The following is an 18,019-nucleotide window of genomic DNA, read 5'->3' on the forward strand; positions in this document are numbered from 1 at the left end:
TCATAGCTAAACAAAACCAGAAATCTAACTTCAAATCCCCATAAACTGGGTCAAGTTTGCAGTACTGTAATGCAAAGGATAACGAGTACCTTTTAAAAAGAAATATCTTGAATAAATTGTTCATTTTCAAGACACTGCATACAAACTGAAGTGCTGTGGTGACTGATGATAACAAAGTAATGGCCTGTACAGGACCCTGAAAGTGAATTTTCAGGGTAAAAGAAAGGTTTCTGGCTAGCTTGCCAGTACTGTGCAAGGATTCCATATTCTCTACAGGTGAAAGTCTCAGACATGATTGTTTAGCAGATTAGAAATGCATGGCTAGATAGGAATGTTTCTATCCCATTTTCCGAAGAAGACGTGCACCTCTAGTGGAAAGCAGGCATCCAACCCTGCAGGATCAAAACTGAACATAAACCCAACATTCTTCATTACTGAGATAAATGAGAGATAAACCATACTGTCAACACTAAAAGTAGAAGATATAAGCAAAGGTTTCATTTGGCAGTTTTACATAAACCTGGAAGAAGTAATTAGGCCCTTCCTTAACCATTCTCGGCTGAAGTTCAGAATGTAACCCTCCCTGCCCCCACACTGCACAAATTTATACATGACAGAGTATAAATCTTAGTGTTTAATAATATAAGAATCATCTTATATTTCTAAATAATGAGACACAAACATTTCCTGAAAAACTGGAAGAAAGTTAGTGTCTTTTTCTGGGGGTCTTGCTGTAGGCTGAGGTACAAATGACTGAAAACTAGCACATAGAGCAAGGCTATTTTACTTTGTACCATCACATTTTCAGACACTTGCCTCCAGGCTGCACAGATTTCTTTTTAGAGCTCTTGTTTTTGACTTGCCGTACACATATTTTTAGCTGCTCTGCTCTACAAATACAGTTAGATTCTTTGTGCTACAGTATAGTGCCAGAGTGGTGTAATTAAGTACATTCTTCCACCTGCAAATGCTTCAAAGTCAAGACAGAAGTATTAGTAATGTAACATTCTTGGAACTCAATAATGGAGGAAAAGCCAAACACGGCACCATATTACAGGGGTTGTGATTCTGAATTCATAAATATTCAGTTGTTCCTGAACTATTTTTTTTTCCTCAGCTATATCAGTGTAACCTGTTAATTTGAAGTGGGACTTAATGTGCATAGTGAAACAGGAGTGGTTCATTTACATAAATAACAGTCAACTAAAGAGAAATAATACTTTTTTTTTCTCAAAACAGGTAATTATTAGAAAAAGAAAATGAATTTATTTATTTCTAGAAGAAAATGCTCAGTCTTACAAAACCAATCTTCAGAATATTCTTTTAAAGGATGCTGTTGTTACAAATATTGATTGTATTGTGGTAGTGCTGTAGAGTTTTCAACTGTTGTCTTGGCAATTTTATGACTATCACAACAAAGCACAGTGATAGGAGAGGTCAGTTAACCCAATTGAATGGCTTTTTGCACTAAGCATGTTTCCAAAGGGTGTGTTTAAGCATGGGAGAAAGCAGAGGTATGCTAGAAAGAGAGATGATAGGAACTGATATTATGAGCCCAGTGGAAGTGAGAGTCCATGAAAGTGATAGTTGATGAAAATGGAAAGGAAAAATGGGAATTAGAGATTTTGGAGCTCAAAAGTTAAAAGAAGCAGATAACGCTAGTGAAATAGGCATAGATCACAGGGTGAAAATAAAAAGCTAAGAAATTACTTCTTGTAACAGAATTCTGACTCATATAAGCAAAGCCCCAGAAAAAGGTGCTGCAGAAACCGAAACATAATATGATAAAAGTCTGGAGGAGAGTTTTAGCCATATGGCTACGTGGGAAAGAAATATCCATAACACCCACATATTAAGTTATTATACGCACAAAAGTATCAGGATTTTAAGCACATTCCAGATTTGAAAATTTAGAGATTGAAGAGAAATGTCGCAACCACATTACAGATTTGAGTGATAGGCTGGATGGTAATACTGTCAATGCCAATCAAGAAATAGAGAAAGTGAGAGAGACAAATAGAGGGTTTAGATTAGATAAGAAGAGAGAGGAGAAGAGAAGCTGATCTGCAAGTTGTTGTCATAGAGATATTCACTAACTTCAGACTTAAATATTCTATCAAATTTAGAGAGAAAAGTTACAGGAATTGCCTGAAGAACCATTGAATTGACTGAGGCTGCACAGGTGCAAGGAACAGCTATAAAGACTGGAGACGAATCAGTAGATAACAGGGTACTGTAAGCCAATAAAGGGCAAGATCTAACAAGGAAGAGGACAGATGATTTTGGATGACGATTAACTGTAGTTTTGAAACTTGTCAAAGAAGAAGAGTCTTAATAAAAATTGAGTCAAGGGAACTCAAAAAAACACAGGGAGTTAAACCGAAGAAGTTCTAAAGTGGAGATGGGAAACTTAGAAAGGAAATTCTTATCAACCCAAACACATACACACAGACTGTATCACTGAAATCTACAAACTGGCAGATTTTTGTAGTGCTAGCTGGGCTTTCTTATACAACTCCAATGTCTTTTCTTTCTGACATGGTGAGTAGCAAAAATACCCATCCCTAATCCTTTAACATCTGTGATTAACACCAGCATTAGGATAATCTGACTCATCTTTTTTGAACTCTCTCTTCTTCCTTTTGGCTTGTTTTTTACTGTTTTTGTTTATAGTGGGAGTATGCAAAATGACATTATCAGAATAGGCCTTTGTTAAGCTCACCTGCTGTTACAAACTCATTCCACAGCTCTTACCGCATAAAAATGTGATCATCAGCAATACTTAGAAATAGACAACCACATCATTTCTGATTACTTTATTACACAATTCCCTTAGTAAACAAAAATGGAAGCAGTCATTCCTAAAAGATTTTGGATATTAACCAATGAAGATACTCAGACAGGTGTTGTTTTCTCTTGGGTTTTTGTACTTATTCTTTCACAATGTATTTCTATCTGGTTTAGTTTGGCTTCTTTGTTTTTCCAGCTGGACAGCAGAACAAAATTTGAACACTCATTTTAAGGAATTTCCTTCTAGCACCTATTTATTCCCCCTTACTTTATTGCTGATCATTTTTGTCAAGGATTCAATAGATCAGTTTTCACAATCTTCTTTTCCAGTGCTTTGGAAACTATGATGGTCAAGGCCATAAATCAGGCCATAAACTTTACTGATATTGTACATCTTTACATTCTTATCTACATATAAATACCTATAATTTGATTTTAAAATTACGTAGAGAAGAAAACATTCACTCTTGATATCTGTAAGTTTATGCTGAAAATTCTTATGCAGATATTAGTGGTTGCACTCAACCTAAACTCATAAAGGCAGTCATACTTTATTTGAATATGTTTTCTTTAAAAACATTGTAGATATAAAAAGAAGAAATGAAAGGAACTAATACACTGTGATATGAAGTGCTATAGTTTAAAATGCTTAAAAACAACATAACATTGTATGTTTAAATCTTTTAAATTACACAGAGCATTAAATCACACACAACACTCTGTCCCTGCTTCTGGTGTTGTGCATATGAGGGGTTGGCAATTCTCTACAGAGGTCTGTAGAAATACATGAGTAAAAGAAGGAAAGATTTGCAGCTCTCTGAATTTTAGAACAAATGCCATCTGGACTAATTTGTGAATCCAGAAGCACTGCTTCAGTTCAGCTCAATACTCAGGGAAAACTCTGAGTGGGAGTATGGTTATGGAGAGGAAAGCTATTGACCTATCACTAATTTGTATGCTTTAGAGGTCCTTTCATATTTTTTAGGAGATTCTCTTCCACAAGTTACAGCACATTTGAATAAGGTGGTGCAAAACATTTGTCTCACTGGAAATCAAATCCCAGCTTTAAACAAATAACATTTATCCATTTGGCTTCTGGTTTTGGGCACAGAGAAGAGTTCAGTGTGCGTGGTGCTGTGTGGATTGCATCAGCTGTTTGTCACATTTATGTGACTATATTTTGGATCTGCTTGGATGTTGCTACCATCTCTTTAAAATTTCACTTTTATACAGACTGTCCTCACTACTTGTTACACCATAGCCTGACTTTCCCAAACCAAGTATGAAGCCAAACCTTTCTGGGCCCTAAATAATAGTTGTCCTCTTCCTATCACTTACCATCTGCTGGTTTTGGACACTACGCAATATGTCATACTTCCAGCAGTTCACATGTGCTTCCACTGTCGATCCTGGCCATACTAAATTTTTCCTGTAGTTCTAGAAATTACCTAAGGAAACATCAAATGATAATAGGCTACATACATTCACTGGCTTTATTTAATATATATTTTGTAATTTTAATATACAGTTTTAATGAAAATCATCTGGGAATATTCAGAGGTTGCTTATTACAACGTCAGTTTTGATTGTTCCTGATTTGTAAAATGCAGTGCTGACCTAGAAGAAGAAGAAAAGAAGAAAGAAGAAAAATACTACTCTTTTAAAAGGAAAACAATCTGAATAATTCAGAAGAAAATGTAGATTCTTGCTGATTATTTCTTATGCCAAGAATGAATCTCAGCTATTTACAAACATGAATCAAGCAAAGTGTACCTCATAGTTCTGATTTTACTTCTTTGCCAATTGGAAAAGAACATACTTCACAGTATTTCCATTAAAAATCTAAATTACAGCAATACCCAGAGAATGGCTAATAAACTTAAATTTATGGATCTCACTATGATCTTATCATTCTTTGTGCCATATAACAAATTCTGTTCTTAATTACAGCAAACAAGCTATTGCAATCAGATGTCACACATTGCAACTGGGATTTCACTCACATTGCACTATGTATAATGACAGCAGTAGCTGATCCAAAAAGAAGTATTGTTGGTAAGACAAAGACAATGCTTTTGAAGGTATTTGGAGGCTTGTTATTTCTCTGAGCACCTAAACATCTTTCAAAATCTGTATTCCATAATAATTTATTGCTGTGGAACTGATTGAATTGACTCCCTGATTCTGATCAGTAATAACACTTGACAAGGCACCTAGGCAGGCTTTGACTAACAACATGTTTCATTACCCACTTCCTGTAGGAAAGTAGCCTTTTTTTGACTGAAAATTAAAATCATTTGGTGCAGAAGCAATGTTTAGAGATTGCCTGGGACCTCAGAGGTGCACTTTAGGACTTTACCCACCTTAGCAGCCTACTAAAGTTTCACTTAGCAACTGCCTAGCAGTAGAAGTGCCTAAGCTCAGTAAAAACCTGTTTCTGGTCCTTGGGGCTATTCCTCCCTGGGGACAAGGCTTTGCTGAATTTCTTCAGACTCCTGTCTGATGCCTTCTCCAGCCTGCCAAGGTTCCTCTGAACAGCAGGATTACCGTCAGATCTACCATTCCAATTTCTTATTGTCTGCGAACTTGTTTAGGGTGCACTTTGCCCCGTCATCCAGGTCATTAATGAAGATGTTGGCCAATATTATATGTCAAAATTTTTACAGAAATCCAAAAGAGGAAAAAAACATCAGGGCCTGGAGAGTACCGACAGGCTCTATCTGCCCTGCCAGCCTCCCTGTGACATCCCCTGTCCCTGCCCATGGCCCAGAGCCCCTTCTCAGCAACCCCTCCCAGTTCTGTCAGTCCATGTCCCAGTGTTGCTGCAGCAGGGCTGGTCTCCAGCTCCTCACAGCCCTGCCTTGCCCTGCCCTGCCCAGCCATGGGCCGTGCTGAGCCAGTCCCAACCCACAGGCTGATGTCCTGGCATGGCCTTGGCCTGTCCCTGTCCCCATGGCCCTGCTTGACTATCATAGGCTGTGTCTGATGCAGGTTCTCCTCACTGGACCTGATCCTGACCCTCACCTGCATGCTGACATCCCATCCATCCCTATCACCATGGCCCTGTCCAGCCATCACTGAATCTTGTCCTAGCCTTGCCATTATAGACTAACTCCCCAGCTTGACCTCACACCTGCTTCATGTCCACGGTACTGCATTATAATCTGGACTCCTGGTTGGATCTGGCCACCACCTCCAGGTCTGTCCTGCTGGCCTCACTCAGGTCCTCACGTCCCTGTTCTCCTAGTGAGCAGCCCCTGCTCTTGCTGCTTCCCGGCAAAAACACAAACTAGTTTTTCAGGCATTTTCCTTCCTGATACTGCTAAAACAGGCAAACTTAATCCATATATAATTCATACATGGGTGGATGCTGCAGCACTTTCTGCTCGTGCCCTCAGCCTATGGAGAGACAGAGTCACAATTCAATATGTGATTTAAATGGTCATAACTCATTCAAACCAAAGCCAATTACTTCCACCATAAGATTTTTTGAAAAAGTGGCATTCTTGTGTCAGATTTCCACTTGCAAGACTCAGCTCTTTTCAGAGGAGTGTTCAAAAATAGGTCAGTTTTTTATATTGCAAAGACCTTATTGTTTTCCCCCACTTACTCTCAGAAATACTCTAAATGTAATTCCTTAGGCTTTTAAAAATCAGTGAAAGGCAAAGATCAGATAACAGAAGGAAATATTTAAGAAAGGTTTTAGAGTGGAAATCCATAAGCAACTTCATTTAAAATAGTAATTATTACTCTGCTGTACTAAAGGGGGCAAAATCTCCATTTGATTCCAGCAGGTTTATTTGATGATTCTTTTAAGTGATACCCTTCTTCCCTCCTATGTATTTTTTCACGCCAAAAACTTCCCAGAGGTGCTACTATTAAAAAGATTAGCTGATCAGCTATGGTAAAATAGCAGTTTTACATCTTCTTGGTTACAAAGGACATGGAAGAGGTCCTTGATGCCTTCTTTGCCTCAGTCTCTCCTGGTAAGGCCAACCTATGGGAATTCAGGGTTCCTAAGACGAGAAGGAAAATCTGGAGCAAGGAAGACTTACCCTCAGAGGAGGAGGAGCAGGTTAGAGAATATTTAAAGAAATTGGATGTAGTTAGGTCCATGGGACTTGACAGTGTGCACCCGCAAGTGCTGGGCGAGCTGGTCAGTGTTTTTAATAGGCCACTCCTGAAATACCCAAAGGACAAGGAGGTTACTGGGAACAGTCAGCATGGATTTGTGAAGGGGAAATCCTCCTTAACCAATCTGATAGACTTCTATGTTGAGATAACCAGTTCGGTGTATGAGGGAGAACAGTGGATGTTGTTTATCTTGACTTTAGCAAATCTTTCAACACCATCTTGTATAGCACTCTCATGAACAGACTGATAAAGTACTGGCCCCATAAGTGGACAGGAAACTGTCTGAACTGCCAGACTCAAAGGACTGTGTTTAGTGGCAATGTATCTCCAACTGGAGGCCAGTCACTAGTGGTGTAGTCCAGGGGTTGACACTGGGGCTGATAGTGTTTAACATGTTCATTAATGATCCTGATTGTGGGACAGTGTGCACCCTCAGCAAGTCTGCAGATGATATAAAGCTGTGAAGAGTCATTGACACACTTTATGGTTGTACTGCTATTCAGAGGGACCTCGACAGGTTGGAGATATAAGCAGGCGGGTGTCTGATGAAGTTCAACAAAATGACATACATGGACATTCTGGAGCAAGTCCAACAAAGGATCATGAAGATAATTAAGGTCTTCGAGTAACTGACATAGATGGAGAGGCAGAGAGAGCTGGGATGTTCAGCGTGGAGAAGAGAAGGCTCAGAGGAATCTTACCCTTGTGTATAAGTAGCTGGTGCAGGGAAGTAAAGATGAAGACAGACTCTTCTCAGTGGTGCCAGTGACAGGACAAGGGGCAGTAGGAATTTACTGAAATACAAGAAATTCTTTTTAAAAGTATGAAAAAACTTTTTTACTGTGAGGGTAGTCAAACACTGAACAGGTTAACCAGAGAGCTTACAGAGTCTCCATCCTTGGAGATATTAAAAATCTGACTGGACATGACCCTGAGCTGTCTCCTGTAGCTGACTGTTTGAGCAGGGGGGATGGACAAGACAATCTCAACAGGTCTCTTCCAGCCTCAAAAATTCTGTGATCTTGTGTGAATTTGTGATGTATGCACAGGCTTCTTCCTGTGTTCCAGAAATAATAAACACTGACATCAAAAATATGTTTAAACTGATTAAATGGCAAGAAAATGTGAAGGATGTAGAACATAAACTATTTTTGGACTGCATGCCATTATAAAAGTTTCATTCTATTATTCATGATATATGTAAAAATCCTACCAGTGGATTCATTTTAAAAAATTCTGAAAGATAATTGACTTTTTCATATTTTTTTCCTGAATAAATGTGCAATCTATTATTGTAAATAACTAGCTGGGTGGTTAAACAACATTTTGTTTGGTTATTAATTGTAGAAATAGAAATGCTACATGTTTACTCCCAAAGTCATACATGGCAATATCAACAGGCAGTTGAAGAACTTTCTTGACCTTCAAGACCTCACTGAAGACTTCTCGAAACACCTTTTCAAATGGAGAATAACATTCATATTGTCAGGTGTGTACCTCTCTGAAAATGTCTCAAAAAATTTTAATTGAAAATTTGAAAATACAGTTTATTTAAATTCCACACTGAGTATATCAAAGAAATAGATACTAAACTACTACTAAAATACTCTGACTCACCTACATCAAAATAATTATGCAAAAAATATTTTTAGGCTGCAAAGTCAAATAATTAAAATAAATCAAAGCAAGTATATTATTTCCTAATGCAAAATTGCTGGTGCAACTTTCATTCTGCCCTTACACACCAAGGCTGTACTCTGAATGATGTAGAAGTCCCTTAGGAAAAGAAGACTATGCAATGATGTAACTAATGACAGTTTCATAGTGTATATGTGCAAGAGAAAAGAAAAAATTAGACTGGGAGAAAAAGTGAGGCTACATAGCAAGCCTAGCTTTGACTTGTTTGACGTTTTTATACTTAATATCATGAATTGTTATGTTTATAAGAAGTTCTATTTACTATACACATATATAATGAAGAAGGGATTGTGTAACAATCCTTTCCTGCATCCATTGTCATAGTTTGACTCCAAACCTTCAGCAACAAAGCACAGACTCCTACCACTTTTAGTATTCAATAACTCCATATAATTATGAACTTACGGATACACTTACATGAAGTGTATTTATTTTCTCCTCCCCTCTCAGTAGAATATTACTGTAAAGATACATATCTATTCAACTGGTAGTAATTTTTCAAAGTCAGCCGTTATAATTTCATGCTGTGTTAATTGTTCCAAATAAGAGGTAGAAAATAATGAAGTATAGTTTGCTGTCACTCAGTACTTATTAAATGTAGCTATGATTGGTAAGATTTACATTGATCTCCACATACGAGGAAAGCAGATTCTAATTTATTCTAACTATAATTCAGTGTTTATGCTGGACAATAATTTCCAATACACACTGTAAAATTTAATTTTCATTGTTTAAAGCTTACTAAAAGAATTAGTCATGAGATAGAATTGTAAATGATACTTGCTCATCAGTACATTTCATACAATAGGATTTTCTTAATTAAAGTGGTCTCAGTGATGATTGCTGGCCAGCAACAGCAGAAGCAACATGCATCAAGACAAATGTTTCCTGTACCTTTTTAAAGGGAGACGAAGAAACTACTTACTTCTAAAAGAGCATAATTTTTTGATTCAGAACCCTGAATAGGTAGATAACTGGAAGACTTACAATCAGAATGTAAATACAAGATAGAATGAAAGCTGCTTTGTTATAAAAATAGGTTTACCTCTGATTTATTTTGATTCCTAGCAAATACAAAATTACTCTTACGGGCTCTCAGGAACAAGGCAATGGGACTTTTGCTAATAACTTCCGTATCTTTAGAGTAAGAATTACAACATCTGTTGAAATTTGCAAGAAAAGAAGAACACCATAAAGCATCTTTTTTGGTGGAAGATCCACAAAGAAATATAAACACAAAAAGTAGGTGAAGAGAGAACATCTGTACTGGCCACTTAAAAAGGAAGAGAGTGTGCAGTGGCCATTGGTAATGCATTGCCTTGAGTTACAAAGCTGTATAGTGTACTTAAATCACTTTTTCAAACATATGCCCAACTTTGGCCATGTTGATCTCCAATGGACTGTGGTAAACTCAGCAATGCTCATCTCCTCCATGTTGAACTATATTAATGCTAAGTCCATCTCCTTGCCAAGAACATTGATTTAGAGGAAGCAGCAGAGTGAAACACCTGATAGGATGAGAGGAAATGGCCTCAAGTTGCGCCAGGGGAGGTTTAGACTGGATATTAGGAAATGTTACTTCACTGAAAGGGTTGTCAAGCATTGGACCAGGCTGCCCAGGGAAGTGGTTGAGTTGCCATCCCTGGAAGTATTTAAAAGACATTTGGATGAGGTGCTTAGGGACATGGTTTAGTGGTGGTCTTGGTAGTGTTAGGTTTACGGTTGGACTCGATGATCTTAAAGGTCTTTTCCAACCTATACGATTCTGTGATTCTGTGATTCTGTGAAACTCTGCTGCCACATTACAGGGAGAAAGGGAGCTACACATCCTTCAATGAGTCATTTGACAAGGGATTCTTCTGAGGATCTTCTTGATCTACCAGGTTCATCAGCTGGGTCTACACTGAGATTTGTTATGATCTCTGAACGATTGCACCACTAGTCTAAGCAACAATAACAAGAATCTGGCAGTTGACCCACAGCAGCACTAAATCTTCCCCTACAAGTACGACAGCATCAGTTGTGGTATAAAACCAGAGCGTTTCACTCAGACTCTTTGTCTTGGTTTCAGCTGAGATAGAGTTAATTTTCTTTATAGTGGCTGGTGTGGGGCTATGTTTTGGATTTGGGCTGAAAACAGTGTTGATAATACAGGGATGTTTTAGTTGTTGCTGCACTAGTCAAGGACTTTTCAGCTTCCCATGCTCTGCCAGGTGCACAAGAAGCTGGGAGGGGGCACAGCCAGGATAGTTGATCCAAACTGACCAAAGGGCTATTCCATACCATATGACGTCATGCTCAGCATATAAAGCTGGGGAAGAAGAAGGAAGGGGGGACATTCAGAGTGATGGTATTTGTCTGCCCAAGTAACCGTTATGCGTGATGGAGCCCTGCTTTCCTGGAGATGGCTGAACACCTGCCTGCCCATGGGAAGTGGTGAATGAATTCCTTGCTTTGCTTTGCTTGTGTGCGCAGCTTTTGTTTTACCTATTAAACTGTCTTTATCTCAACCCTCGAGTTTTCTTACTTTTGCTCTTCCAATTCTCTCCCCCATCCCACCAGGGGGGAGTGAGCGAGCAGCTGCGTGGTGCTTAGTTGCCGACTGGGGCTAAACCATGACACTCTTTTGCTGGTAATTAGGGCCAGTGCCCTAATTAAGAGATGAAACCACTTTCCTAAGTTGTGCAATAACAACTGCAATAAAGGGAGGCAATATGGAGATTTTAGTCAGGAATAACTAGCTAAGACTCTGCATTTCACAAGGACTCTAATCATGCAATTTCTATTGCATGAGGAGGTCAGCATGTTAGTATTCTTTATTCTCACAAGGCTATGCTACGGGGTTTCTCCCTGCATGTACCAGAGAGTTTTGTATCCCAAAAAAGATCTAATTCATATCCTACATCTTTGCTTCATTTTGCTGTAGCATTTGAGACCACTTCAAACAAAGACAAAATAAAGAAAAAGGTAATTACATTGTTGCAGAATCCGTAATAGAAACTGGCTTAAAGTCCTGACATTCAAAAACCAGAATAACTTTCAGACCTGAAATGTTAAACACATCTTGATATACAGTAGTGTGAAGTGTTCCCTCCAAATAGCTGAAACGGGTTTTGTTCATGATTTTACTAGGATGCTTAGCAGCATTAGAGTAATGAAAGTTTTGCTGCCTTGCTAAATTTATTGTTTCTACACATGTAATATTCCTGTTCTAGTTCTGGCCTTAATTACAGAAGGCATTTGTCTTCAGTGGGACATTCCACCTTAAAACTGATACATTAACTGCTCTAGATAAAACTTGGAGTGATAAACAACAGTTCCTGTAGAGTGACCAAAATAATGAACAACAATTTAGCTAATGCTTATTTTTATATTCTACTTCTACTTTTACTTGTACTTATTTTTATCTTCTACTTCTATTTTCTAACTGAATTCTGACTGAATCTGCTTGGTTGGTATTATTTATCTCCCCTCTCACCACTGAGAGTTTAGGTTAAAAAGAATATGTCCATACCATTCCCCTGTTGTATAACTTTTCATGCACATCTAGGATCTGGTGATGCAGCTGAAGGGAATAGGTTTCAGAGCATATGCACATCTATTGTCTGAACAAGCCAATTATTGCACTGGTCAAAGAGGAACTGGTATAATTACTGTGTAGCCTTGTACATGAAGGAGCAAGAGAAAACACCCTAAATCTAAATAAATACCATAATTATTAAATGTTAACTGATGGAAATTGGTTTGAGTTATAATTCATTTTCCATTTTAGTGCACAGTTCTTAATGATTAACATGTTTATTGTGATAATACTGCCAAGCTCATGACCAAGAAGGATCAAGAATATAATTTTGCAATACTTTTCCATAAAGCATGAAACATATCAAACACTGTCTTTTCCTCAAAAGAAATCACAGTTGTTAAGGAGAAGGAGCACATTGAAATAGGGGAGTGTAATATAGTCTGCAACAAGAGCAGTTTTGCAGGACAAATGAACTGATTGAACGAAAGAGTCAAGAATCGAGAATGCCACTCATTTCCCAAGACTTGGTGGATTTGCCGATGATAGACTGCAACACAATCCTGTACCTGTACAGAAATTGCAATGGAGTCTTTAGCTTTTTCTAGTATATATAAAATGTCACTTTCACCACCACCCTCCACTATGTGGAACCGGCTACCAGATGGTGACAGAATAAATTTTAGCTTCCAAATGAAACCGCTTCTCTTGAGGGAATACCTTGCAATATATTCATAAGGATGAAGCCTGAATTTTTAAAGTACACAACAAAAACCAACTGAACAAACAGAAACAAATACATGCTACCGTTAGTCGTCAAAATTTGGCGGGTACCTAATGCGTTCAGGACCTACATGTAATGCTGTACAGTAAATGTTGTGGTCTCATGTTCAATTAAATGCATGGAAGCTCTTCTATTACTTTACTTGCAACCAAGTGAGGTCTGAAGCACTGTGTAGTTGCGTAGTCAGGTGCAATAATCTTTTACCCATTTACTTGCATTCTCTTTTTGTATTGGTTTAGGAAAACCACACTTGAAATGTTCTAATTTTTTTATGTTCCATGAAATAAAAAGGATTATTTTACATAGCTATATTAAATATACCAGCAATTAAAATAGTAGTATGAAATAGTATTACACAAGAGACCCTGGTCCAATGTTAACAGCCCCAGTACTCCCTTACGCCAGGGACAATCCACTACTTCACTTCATCTATTCACCTTGTGAAGCTGTGTGATAGAGTGTGCTCCCAAGTGAGTAAGAATTGACAATTTGTCTTTTGTAAATTTGACCCTGTTGCTTTAATGAAAAGAGGGTTAATGCCATACAAGCTGCTCTAGTGTTTTAAACAGTTTTTGGTGACCTAATGTAGTTAGTTTAGTGAGAAGATAATGTTGTAATTTCTGTGAGCTTCAGTTTTTAGTCATCTACATTCTTTTCATCTAGATTCTGATGTACCAATAGGGAATGTTAAGATATTTGACAGAAATAATCTTGAACACCACTGGAAATAAATGGTTTGAAAAGACTGCAAAAACAGAGAAAAAAACATAAATAATGAGTAAAGAAAGAATTAAATAGATTCTTTGGCAGTTCTTTGTTTTCAAAGGGCTATGAAGACTTACAATCTAATGTGCATAGAAGTTAAGGCCTTTAAGGGTGTGCTCCACTGCTCAAATCATAACTGGACTATATTGATCCTGTACAGAGCATCTGCTAGTGAACATGAACAATTCATTGGTCTTGTCAGTGTTTTACATAAACCTGCAGAGTACCATTTCATTGTGTGAAGAACAGAACACCCAGCATCAAGGATACCTTCTTTCCCACACAGCAGAAAAATTTCATTTTCATGAACTACATGTACTTGTACACAAGGACATCTGGACAAGATTCTCTTGATTCCAACTACACAGATTCAGAGTAAATCAGCTTCCCACTCTGGCCTTTGACCACTGCAAAGAATCACTTGTATCCCATCACATTTTCCTGAGAATCCAGGGTTTTTTCCTTCCACGTGCTGATTAGACTGATTTGAGAGACTGATTTGACTTTCTAGAAGCTAGAATTTTCTATCACATGAAGAAAGAATCACTGACTGACTTAATTATTTGTCAGTGACAAAGTAAATTAAGATTGTAGGAGGCTGCAGGATGACCTTGTTTTCCTCTGACCCATCCTCCCACTCACTGCAAAATTTATTTGGAAAAACTATACTATCTGGCTTCCCAAAATGGAAAGAAAGTGCAAAATGCTGTCTAACACTTTTGGAATTGATGGGTAGCTGTAACATTCTTTGGTCATTAGTTAAACCTGACACCTAAGAAAAACAGACCCTTTGGATCCTTGTTTGGATCTAAATAAGTTGTTCCAGCAAGTAAAAACTATGAATTCACATTGCATCTTACATCATGGGCCGTGATTTGCCTTCACAATACAGAAGAAACCAGATCTTATCTGCTATCCACAGTGATCACCTCCAAGGATGCATCTTCCTGGTTACATGCTGCTATCCACTCTAACTCAAAAATAAACACAGGCAAGACTATGTCTCCAGAAGCAGTGCTGCCAGTAGCTGCATAATCACAATAATCAAAGGGACAACCAGAGGTATAAATTCTGCTAAAAAATGAGAGGGTAGGAGAGAAATGGAGCAGTTTGGCTTGTAGCGAACGGGGTTGCAGAAACACATAGATTTCCAGGGAACAATTTCTGAAGGGTCTCAGAATGATAAAGTGAATGTATGAATGGCTCAGGAAGTCCTGAGATTGTTGGTAATTGAAAGCATATGATGGGAGAAATATGACATTATATACCCCAGTTTTTGTATTCTGTCCTGAGGCATAAGTGACTGTCAGAGACAGAATGCTTGGCTAGGCAGATTTTTGGTATGAATCAAAATGGAAGATCTTATGCTCTGAGTTTTTGCTCTCAGATCAGACTATCATATCTTGGTACCAGAATAGATATGAGGCACTGTTATAATTTACTTTACATTGCTCAGTTTGAATGAAGCAATGCGCCCAGCTAGCGGTCACTGATGTGGAATCAAATCCTAAGCTGTATGAAATTGTAAGGCCGAGTGCTTTTCTGTGTGCACCCTTAACACACCACAGTCAGCCACATTTTTGGCTTTATTCCTAATGCAGCTACTATGAACTGTTTGCAAGTGATCAGGGTTCTGGTGAAAAAAACCCTTGGGGCCAATTCAAGAGAAGTATATCCAGCTTTATTCTGCATTTGCATAAATATTTACAGAATATGCCTGTGTAAAAATGTGTGTTCAATGTATGTAGCTTTCTTTTCTAAAGGCCTCTTTCGGGTGTAAAACACAGCAATAAAATAATAGCTACTCAAAGCCAAAAGTAAACGATCACACACAAATACTATTCTCAACTTTTCCTTTGCTGCTGTGGGCCAAATTCTATTGTCAGCTACACTAATACAAGCCTGAATAAAACTTTCAGTTTTAGTATAGTTACTGCAGGTATCTACCCATAGAATACTGCATACACACACCCCACAGAATTCACCTCCTTATTTATTGTAATGTAGTAAAATCTGTTCTCTTTCTTCTTAACAAATTACTACTAATTCAGGTTAAGACTCTTGCAGAACCCAAAGATAACACGTTATCCACAAAAATAAGAAAAAGAAGAAAAAAATAATTGGTTTTTTTTTTTATTTGTCCATCATCTAAGAGGGGGAAAAAGTTTTGTAGGAGGTCATTTCATTCCTTGAAAATTCAAAACTGAAGTAGCCTTCAGTTACTGCAAATCAAAGTAAGAAGAATAGAAAGATCAGGTTACATTTTTATATGGAAAAGGTCAAAAATATTATCTGCCCAGGCCTTTTTGAAATCTGTAACATCTGACAGTCCTCAAAGATTCCAAAAAGGCAGAGAGAGCAGGGTTGCTAGTATTAGAAGTGTGCCATTCAAAATATGGCAAAATAGAAAAACTGTATATACACAGAATTATGCATTATGCAATTTTTTATGTATCTGTAGCTTATGCATATCTCCTGTTCATGTCATTTGTACATCCTTCTCAAAAGTGACATCATGACTGTGTAAGAGAAACATGTTGAACTGTGAGGCAAAAATATGCAGAGTGGCAGATATGCCATCTACTGAATGGAAAGCAAGGCCTCTACTGTCCTAAGTGCAAAGAGTTATAGAAATGTCATCATTATATCTTTTAAAAGGTTAGAAGTGCTTCTTTCCTATGTTAGATCACAGGAGTTTATGCAAAATTAATCTCTTCTTAAACTCCAAGGATCTGTTTATTTTTTTTTTAGTTGTTTTATTCCTATAAACAGAATAAAACCATTTCAAGCTGTCTCTTTAAGCAGCAGGCCAAATTAATTCTAAAAGCTAGTGGCGCTGACCAGACAGATTCATCAAAGATATACTTGGGCTTGTCTAACGTGTCAGGGAAGAAAACGAAAGGCTTTGGAGGTGATGAAGAACATTTCTGAGGCTCTTATGTTAGAAAAAGTTTTTATCTTTCTTTAGAAAGAAGAAGTTTCCCAATACATGTTAAAATAACCAAACAATGTACAAATGTAAAGGCAGCAGATCAAAAAACAATATGCAGACATACAGACATGTTTCATTATAATTTTCACTGACTGTCTTATCTTGAAGTCATGATGAAGTTAGGGGAACAATGCTGTACATTTGAATAATTTCATTACTTTTTTACATGACTACAGATATCTTTTCAATGGACTCAATAGGAGATTATTATAGCTACTAAGTTCTCCTCTGTACCTTACTACAAAAACAAAAGGAGGGGTGAGTGTATTTTTGCACATTTATAAATAAATGAAAAATTTAAATATACATAATTAATAAAATATGTGTAGGTATGTTTGGTTATCCTGAGGAAACCTTGAGTGGCAGAATTTACAATACCAAGCTAAAGAAAAGTATTTTCTCAGCCTGCTTCTCCTTACTGCTTTATAATTAAGCAGTTAGAATCTTCCCATATTATTCAGCATGAGCTATTAGCCTTCAGGCTGGGAGAAATTGGTGATACTTTGTTGTCTTTTAAGATTATTTTCTAACAAACAACCTAACATGGATGGAAGCAGAGATGTAAATGCACTATATCTAACAAAATGCAGATGGTCTGTTGGTATATCAGAAGAGGCGTATGCAAGGATATGTGTGGAAAGATATCCTCATTCAGAAATGTTTAATTCCACACGGGGACTGATTGGCCTGACATACTGCTGAAAACAGAAGTGGAAAATATTGTTAAACTAATGTGAAAGCAGACTGAGGAACAGGATTTTATATCCTTTTCCTGATTGTGACAAAGATTATAGGTTTTGACAGACCCCATCAATAATGCTTGGAACTAGTCCCATTCCCAGAAGTTTAGCAGATGAAAATGTTATCTTTGAAAACAAAAAATAGTTAAAAGGCATATAAACTGTATTCAGCCTGTTTCATTAAAGAGGCTCTCAATTTTGTGATAAAAACTGAATACTGAAACTAGTACAATGTCATACTAGTACTAGTACAATAAATGATGAGATATTGGTACGTGCCAAAATCCACAATCTTTGGTTGCTAACACTTGTGCACTCAGTAACCCACATTCCAAAGTATGTCTTTTGATTATTTACTCCCAGATAACTTAAAAATGCAGAAAGAGTAGGGGATGGCTTTTTTTTTCTGTTGCAACCAAGTTTATGATGATTCATGTGACATGAAATGAAGGATAATCCTTAGTAGTTACTAAGAATGAGGTATTGTAGCATGCTAAAGCATCTCACTCACTATTTCATAAGAGAAGCTCCCATGATGAGTTACTTCTGTCTTGTGCATTAACAAGTAGGCATCTCATCATTCAGAGTCTTTTGCA

This window comes from Ciconia boyciana, chromosome 4 (assembly GCF_034638445.1).
Source record: "Ciconia boyciana chromosome 4, ASM3463844v1, whole genome shotgun sequence".
In the NCBI taxonomy this organism is placed as follows: Eukaryota; Metazoa; Chordata; class Aves; order Ciconiiformes; family Ciconiidae; genus Ciconia; species Ciconia boyciana.